We start from the raw sequence: 8,075 nt of genomic DNA on the forward strand, positions 1-8,075 counted from the left end.
TACTAATGCCTATCATTTTAACTTGCTAAGAAAGGGAGCATGAAGTAAGAGAGATGTAGACTCCAGTGCATGGAAGACCCAAACAAGAAATGGTACCGATGGGTGAACCGATGAAGTTGGCTATAACAAAGATTTTTGTCTTCATCAGAAAAAGTAGCTCAGACATACTCCACCTTCTTCCCTGGGGAGCAGACAGGTAACTTGGAGACAAATTCTCCAGCTACAGTAGTAAGTATAGATCAACTGGTTTATGGTTCAGTAACACAAACTTAAAGAACCCCAATGAACACAACAGAGGCTATATGTGCATCTTTCATCTGGTTCCTCCCTTGAGAAGATACAATACAGAAGCCACTCCAGCATCTGAATTACTTGCAAATGCTCTCCAGCAGAACACAGCAGAGATCAGCGTGTGATCATTGTGCAGCTGGGCTGTACTGCTCTCCCTCCCTGCAGCTGATGCTCTGAGTCTGCCGTGATGAGGGTTTCACTGTCCTTTAAGCTCCTCATTCAAATCTATGCCTGGCAAACTGCAGAAGGTAGCCTCACCGTGTGATTTGCATATTTAGGTCATTAACCAAGCAGCTGAAAATGCATAATTTAACTGAAAGATTAAAAAAAAACCCCAACAATCCAGCCCACAAACAAAAACCCAGGACAGCAGAATCTGACAGCATTTTACCCATACATTTTGGAGTAAGACAGCATGAATTGAAGGAAAAATGCATATCCATAGCATTTGTGGTTTTATCTACACAGGCCTTTCATTGCTAGCAGTTGCAGGAAGGTTTTGTATGCAGGGATCCTTTGGTGAAAGGGATTCAGTTTGAGGCGAGCAGTTACTGTGGCAGAAACCCCTTTCTTTCCCTGTGGCCCTCCAGTGCTCAGAGCACAGAGGGGTTACTCGCTGCTTGTTTGCTCCACAGAAAAAGTCCTCCCATAAATCAGATGTGAACTCACGTTTTCCAGGCATCTGAGGTGAAATGCTCTTGGAAGAGAACCAGACACCGAGGTCTCCAGCATATTTTGCTGTAGCTGCAATGTCTCAGGACACAGCCAGGTCAATGGGTTGTAGGAGGAGGGAGTATTTTTCATTGTATCTGCTAGCAGAGCTGGAAAACTCAGAGGAGGTTTTGAGCACCAAAGCCAATCTGCAAGTCAGTGAGGGCTTTGAGAGATGAGCTTCGACCATGGCTGTTCTGGTGTGTTAGACATTACCCCCTTCCACTGCTATGCCCTCTGGTCTGCAGCACCTACAGAGTAGTACACGGGGGACCAGCAGTGACAGAGAGATTTGCCAAAATTTCCCTTTACAAGGCCCACTCTGAAGCCCTTCCACAGGCGCTGTCAGCACTCAGGTAACACAAGGTGTCTGCCAGTGAGAGGGACTGCACAACAGCAGGAAAAATATGGCTAATCCCTTCTGTGGTAAGATCACTTCTCTGATAAATCTGAAGGAAAGAGAAGGTGGAAGTCTGGAAAATGCAGACTGGTATGATACAGTTCAACTGCATTACTTCTTGTTGTAAGACAAGAATGAAAATTAGGCATCATTTTTTATACTGAAAAGTGCTCTGTAGATGTACAATAAACAGGTGCTGGACAGAAAACTTCTTGTACATGGGGTTGCTTTAAACCTGGATGCTCTGGGTACAGAAACTGCATGAAGCGCTTGGCTGGGTCTGTGCAGGGAGATTAGAGGAGCTCAGGCAGCTGCATGAGCCCTGCATTGGCAGAGTTGAGCTGGGAGAGGGAATTGTTGATCCCCCTGACAGTAGGTACCAAAGCTTAAGTGTGACAAGACTGGAGATAGCCAGTGGAAGGGCAGAAAAGGCATTGCATGAACAAGCGCATAGGCAGGAAGGGGGTTCCTAGCAGCTGTGTTTTCTTTTCAAGGGTGAGTCTGTGAGTTAGCTCTTCCCAAGGGCACCCAGGAAGACACCAGAGATGGGGACAGCTATTTGGTTTGCAGCACCCTGGAGGATACTAATTAAAAAGACTGAGCTGAAGTTCTTCCCTTAGAACAAGTGGGGCACTGGCACCAATGCCAGCCGATGCTGCTTGTGGGGGTTTACTATGCCCATGTGAACATCTGTGCATGTAGGGTGGCTTTCATGGTATTTTGGACCTGGTGGTGGGTGCTCTGGGAAAGTGTGGGTGTTGTTACTCTTGTTATAGGCAGCTTTTTGTCAGCATCTGCTCATGTGGAGTGGGCAAAATTCAGCCACATCCCAGTGGGCAGAAAAAGCTTCTGGGGAAAGTCCCTGTATCTAGCAATTCAAGAGACTCCCTGGGAAAGCCCCCAACTATCCACAGCACCAGGTGGTGGAGAACAGGCCTCAAGCGAGGAGACAGAGTTGTGCATAGGTGGAAACTCCCCTGCCCACCCCAGAGGAAGGGTCCAGAGCCTGACTTTGGGCTGGGCTTGTAGGTGAGGATACAGTAATTCTGCCTGGGGTATTAGCTGGGCTCCTGCAGAGAACACAAAGAGAAGGAACAGCAACCGCTTTTGTTTGGTTTGTTATTCCATGCTACGTGCTCCACAGCAAAGCACCAACTTTCCCTGCTCCAGAGAAGCTGGGGGCTTTATCTACTGGGTTCCCTTTAAATCTTTCTTCTGGCCAATGTCTTCCCCTGAAAGCCACTGCCTTTTGATCCACACATCAGACCCTGGAGCTGCCCCTCCTCCAAACTGGAGAGCCTTTCTGACTGCAGCTCTCACTCTGCCTCTGCATCGCCTCCCTTCTGCCCTCCAAGCAGCTTGCTCCTGCTCATCTCTGGTATAGATTCCCAAAGCTGCACCCCTGGAGCAGCTGCTCTGCAGGATGAATTTGGCAGCAGTATTTGCCAAAGAGTAGAGCCTTTCTTTCTGAGGTGGGGAGGAAAGATGGCAAGCAATGAACGGACACATCTGGTATGCATAATGGAAAGCATGGATCTGTATGTTGTATACATGAAGTGGGAATGCCGAAGAAGTGATAGAGATACCATGGATGTACCTACATGCATATGCAATGCATTTACTCTCTGTGTCGGCAGCAACCAGCATTGCAAGGTTGTATCTCCATGGTCTTGCCACCTTCTTGCCCACAAAGGACTCAAATTCTCTCCAGCCATGACTGCTTTGTGCCTGTGCAGCAGATCATTCACAAAACGCTGCCAAGTCCAGGGGGCAAGGCTAGTTCTGGTCATGTACCTGCCCTTGTGCAGAGCCCACCGCGCGTTCCTTGCAATGAGCACTCTGTCACACAAAAGCTCACACAAAAGCCTGCTGCAAGTGCAGCCCAGGCTCCAGTTGTCTGCACATGGGGTTAATGCTGTACCCGTGGTGGTATACCTGCCAGGGCAGACGCACGGCAATGCAGACCATCTGGAAAGCAGAAAGCCTTCCCTCCAGGAATGTCTGGAGTGAAGTTTCATGGAAGCCATGGAAAATGTGAGGATGGTGAATAACCCTGCAGACAGTGGTTATTGGTTTATTAAAGCCTCTTGGTTTATTAAAGCTTCCAATACAGAAGAAATAGGTCCAGGTTGCAACTGGAAACCAGGAACCATGTCACCTCTAGGAAGAAGAGGGCCATTTTGATATGCCTGTCAGATTGAAATCATACTTGCTGTTGACCATTAAGCATACAAGGCATCTGGCTGTTTGTTTTTCCTGCACCTTAGAGATGCCATTTCTCTGTCAAAAGAATAAGCAGTTTTCCCCCATTTCTTTCCCTCCCCAAGCCACTGGACTCAGCCAGTTCTCAGGATGTGTCCCTGCTGAAGAGTGACAAAGCCGCGTTGTTTTTCAACTGAGGAAAGAACAAAGGCTGCACCTTCCCAAAGTGCCAGGCTTCTGACCTCAGTCAAGGTACCGCTTTGCCCCTGTTTGTGTGGGCCCAGTGACACCACCACGCCAGGAGGACTGTGGGAACCAACAGGCATGAGTAATTAGGCCAAGCCTTGCAAAATGCCAGAGCCCCTATTCAGAGCTTCTGCTTTTCAGCTAAAATCCACTGCTGAAAATAAAATCCAAAGGATGGCCCTGTTTGAGTACTTGGTGTGCCCATGGTGCATGACAAAGGGGTTATTTATTGCCAGCATGCCAAGAATAGGATATTACAGGGAGAGGGAGGGTGGCAAAGCCTATCCCTGAGCAAGCTGGGACTTTTTATCACGTTACTTTTTATCACTGCAAGTGCACACACCAGAGATGTCAGGAGTCATCAAGGTCTTCTGTAACACTTCCAAAAAGGGTCCTTCCGGAGCCCACAAACTTACTGGCTGCCACTGTCACGCTGGCTGGAGTTCAGCTCTCCCCTCAGACCCTGGTTGTACATTTACTGTGCTTGCATGTGGTTCTTGCTTGGCCACAGAACGCTCCTGTGCTTAGATGAGGCCAGCAGTAATGTGAGATTTCCCTCACTCATCCCTTAAGAATCAGTGCCAATGGCAAAAATCAGAAGGTGGCTGCACATCAGTAGGGCAGGTAAACTGGAGGCTGCCCAGGCCTGTCCTACCAGCGCACTGGTGGGGAAGTGACTGCCTGGGTCACCCCATCCAGTTCCCTGCTGTTATGAGCACCACATAAAAGCCTGTCCTGCCCAGCACAATTCACAGAACATTTTCTTCCCATGCCTCAATGCACCCTAGACCACAAAGCACTTCCTGACCATCCTTGAGCCAATTTAGATCAATAGGGCAAAAGATCAAAAGCCACAAACTCTGCTGTGCCAGAGGGGGATGGCAGGAATTCTCAAGGACGTTGCCAGCTTGGCAGGAGAAGGATGCTTATAAGATGAAAACGCAGGGAGAAGTCTGCAGAGGAAGAATCCTGGGAAACATGCTCTCAGGTTGCTCACGCTTTTAGGAAGTTTGTAGGAAGTGTGGGGAAGCTCAAACTGCATGTATGATGTGCAGCTGAGAAAAGATTTGGGATCAGCTTGTGAATGGCAAGCCCCACCAACCATGCATTTTGCACTCCCATTGCTTGCTCTTTTCTGGCCTGCAGAGATAGGATTCTGCTCACATAACTTCAGAGGTCTATGGAGTAGACATCTCAGTGTGAGCTCACTGTCCTCTTCTCCCTGGGTAGATAATGGAAAGAAATAGCCGCTCCATGGGCACACTCCATCTAACCCATGTTAGCCATCTCCATCATAAAGTCAGGCATTGCTCTCAGAATGGGCCATATCCATTGACTAGGGAGCAAGCTCCAAAGAAGATACTTAATTGCAAGTCACCTGAGCAGAAGGATCTTGCCCAAAACACCCACCTTGTGCTCGGGAAGAACTGAGTTTAGAAGACCTGATGGAGGACTGGGCTGGAGCATACTTTGCTTCTCCTATGAGCCCCTTGAATCCTTTCCGTGGATTGGGTGAGAGCTGGGGTCTCCCTCTTCGTAGCATCCTGGAGCTCAATTGAAAATTGTGCCCAAGCACAGCCTCATGTAGAGCCTATGTAGCAGCAGAGAACGTGACGGAAATGTGAAGATTGGTATGAAAGGCGAATGAATGAGAATATTGATATGCAAAGCTCCCAAAGCAGTAATGGGCAGGAGGGGGACAGGAGGGATTGCAGTTCTTGCTGGCACCTGGGCTGGCAGGTCTTTGAGAAGTACATCTATAGTATCTATATTGACTCTACACTGAAAGGGACAGAAGCACTCGTCTGCCGGCCAGACCCTGTCTCAAGGGAGGTGTGCTGCCTACCGGGGGCATGGATCAGGGATGTGGCAGAGAGGCTGCCTGCTCTAGTAAGTCCCACGGACTATTACCCACTCCTGGTGATCCATGTGGGTGCTAGGGACATAGATAGTAGTAGCCTGGGGAACATAAAGAAGGACTACAGAGCCCTGGGAGAGGTGGTTAGGGGCTCTGGAGCTCAGGTGGTCTTTTCATCAATTCTCCAGGGTACAGGGGAGGACCTTAAAAAACCTGGGAGGACTGGCCAGGTTAATAACTGGTTAAAAGGGTGGTGTCATAGTCAGGGGTTTGGGTGTCTTGAACACGGGACCCAAGCTTGTAGGCCAGGTCTAGTGGGGGCTGGTGGAGCTGAAGGGGAAGAGCAGTTTTGTTAGGAGGCTTGCCAGACTGGTCAAGGAGGCTTTAAACTAGATGTGTTGGGGGCAGGGGGCATCATTCCATCCCAACACACCCAGTCAGTTGCCAGAACCTATAATAAATGCCTGGAGCAATGTGGAGATATTCCAGCCGCTCCAGCCAATGAGCCAGCTTCAGTTGGAGCTCGGCTCAGATGCCTCTATACAAACGCCCTTAGCATGGGGAACAAACAAGAGGAATTAGAGATATGTGCACGTCTACGGGGGTATGATATAATAGGCATTGCAGAAACATGGTGGGATGGTTCCTATGACTGGAGTGTTGGAATGGAAGGTTACAGGCTCTTTAGAAAAGACAGGCCTGGCAGGTGGGGAGGGGGAGTTGCCCTTTATGTTAGGGATAGGCTGGAGAGTATGGAACTCTGTCTGGGGACAGGTGAGCAGTCCACAGAGAGTTTGTGGGTCAGGGTTAAAGGGAAAACAGCTATGGGAGACATTACTGTGGGGATCTGTTACAGACCGGCTGATCAAGGAGAGCCTGCGGATGAAGCACTCCATAGACAGATAGGAAAAGCCTCACACTCACAGGCCCTTGTTCTCATGGGTGACTTCAACCACCCTGACATCTGTTGGAAGGACGGTACGGCCCAGCACAAGCAATCCAGGAGGTTCCTCGATTGTGTGGAAGACAACTTCCTTCTGCAAGTAATAGAGGAGCTGACAAGGAGAGGTGCCGTGCTTGACCTCGTGCTCACCAACAGGGAAGGGCTCGTTGGAAATGTGATGCTCCAGGGCAGCCTTGGATGCAGTGATCATGAGATGCTCAAATTTGAGATCCTCAGGACAGTGAGAAGAGCGTGCAGCAAGCTCACTGCTCTGGACTTCAAAAGAGCAGACTTTGGCCTCTTCAGGAACCTGCTTCGGAAGGTTCCATGGGATATAGCCCTAGAGGGCAGAGGGGCCCAAGACTGTTGGTTGATATTCAAGGATCACCTGCTGCAAGCTCAGGAGTGTTGCATCCCAACCAGAAGGAAGTGCAGCAGGAGGGCCAGGAGACCTCCTTGGATGGATAAGGAGCTCCTGAGGAAAATTCAAATGAAAAAAGAGGCTTATAATAAGTGGAAGCAAGGGCAGGTGGCATGGGAAGAGTACAGGGATGTTGTCCAGGAAGCTAGGGACCAGGTTAGGAAAGCTAAGGCTCAGTTAGAATTAAACTTAGCTAGGGATGTTAAGGATAACAGGAAGGGATTCTACAGGTACATAGCAAATAAAAAACAGACTAGGGTAAAAGTAGGTCCCCTCAGGAAGCTCTCGGGAGAACTGGCTACACAGGATTTGGAGAAGGCTGAGGTTCTGAATGACTTCTTTGCCTCGGGCTTCACTGCCAAAGGCTCTGACCAAATCACCCAAGTCTTGGAAGGCAGATGCAGGGACTGTGAGAATGAAGACCTTGGACCACTGTAGGAGAGGATCTGGTTCGAGACCATCTTAAAAATCTGAACGTGCACAAGTCCATGGGTCCTGATGAGATCCATCCGCGGGTCCTGAAGGAGCTGGCAAATGAAGTTGTGAAGCCACTGGCCATCATATTTGAGAAATCATGGCAGTCAGGTGAAGTTCCCGACGACTGGAAAAAGGGAAATATAACCCCCATTTTCAAGAAGGGGAAAATGGAAGACCCAGGGAATTACAGCCCAGTCAGTCTCACCTCTGTGCCTGGCAAAATCTTGGAGCAGATTCTCCTGGAAGGCATGCTAAGGCACATGAAAAACAACAAGGTGCTTGGTGACAGCCAGCATGGCTTCACTAAGGGGAAATCCTGCCTGACCAATTTGGTGGCCTTCTATGATGGGGCTACGGAACTGATGGACAGGGGTAGAGCAGTTGATGTCATCTACCTGGACTTGTGCAAAGTGTTCGACACTGTCCCACACGACATCCTTGTCTCTAAATTGGAGAGACATCAATTTGTTGGATGGACCACGCACTGGATAAAGAACTGGCTGGATGGCTGCTTGCAAAGAGTTGC

General features: G+C 49.2%; 1 long non-coding RNA gene across 1 annotated transcript; it reads right to left on the reverse strand.

Moving 5' to 3' along the window:
- Window positions 1-229: 229 nt before the first annotated feature.
- Window positions 230-1,215, reverse strand: LOC130596938 (uncharacterized). The gene is made up of 2 exons (XR_008971643.1): window positions 961-1,215; window positions 230-522 (listed from the first exon to the last, which is right to left on the reverse strand). It is a non-coding gene; the product is annotated as an uncharacterized LOC130596938 (long non-coding RNA).
- Between the last annotated feature and the right edge of the window lie 6,860 nt (window positions 1,216-8,075).

Source organism: Pezoporus wallicus, unplaced genomic scaffold (genome assembly GCF_028554395.1).
Source record: "Pezoporus wallicus isolate ANWC-B61680 ecotype Strahan unplaced genomic scaffold, APGP_CSIRO_Pwel_v1 contig_1739, whole genome shotgun sequence".
In the NCBI taxonomy this organism is placed as follows: domain Eukaryota; kingdom Metazoa; phylum Chordata; class Aves; order Psittaciformes; family Psittacidae; genus Pezoporus; species Pezoporus wallicus.